The following is a 432-nucleotide window of genomic DNA, read 5'->3' as shown; positions in this document are numbered from 1 at the left end:
TGTTGTTTCACTTTATATCACTCAGCTCAACTAGTGTACAGCTGCCTTTAAAAGAGGTTTGGTCAGTTGCCTAGAGCAAAAGTTCATAAACTATTCTTAAGGGGCAATTGCAAAAATCCACTGCTTATCCCTGGCCTCAGCAGTATGGACTCTGTCTAGCCCTTGTGAGCTGGACTGGCCACTGGGCTTGATGGACCTTTTGATTTCACCCTGTATGGCAAATCTTATGATCTTATCCTCCTCCAACATTAAACAATAAGATGGTTATATACTATGCTATATTATACAGTCCCAAATGAGGGGGGTGGTATAATATGGTTCTAAATAGCCAAAGGAAATTCTTAAAGAAATGTTTTGACTCCTTAAACCACAATGGGGGTAATTTTCAAATGTAACACTAATGTAGCAATTTTCTAAAGCCGTTTATGTGCT

The sequence above is a fragment of the Rhinatrema bivittatum genome, chromosome 9, assembly GCF_901001135.1.
Source record: "Rhinatrema bivittatum chromosome 9, aRhiBiv1.1, whole genome shotgun sequence".
NCBI lineage: Eukaryota > Metazoa > Chordata > Amphibia > Gymnophiona > Rhinatrematidae > Rhinatrema > Rhinatrema bivittatum.
The sequence above is the reverse complement of the archived record's forward strand: the minus strand, read 5'-3'. Positions refer to the sequence as shown.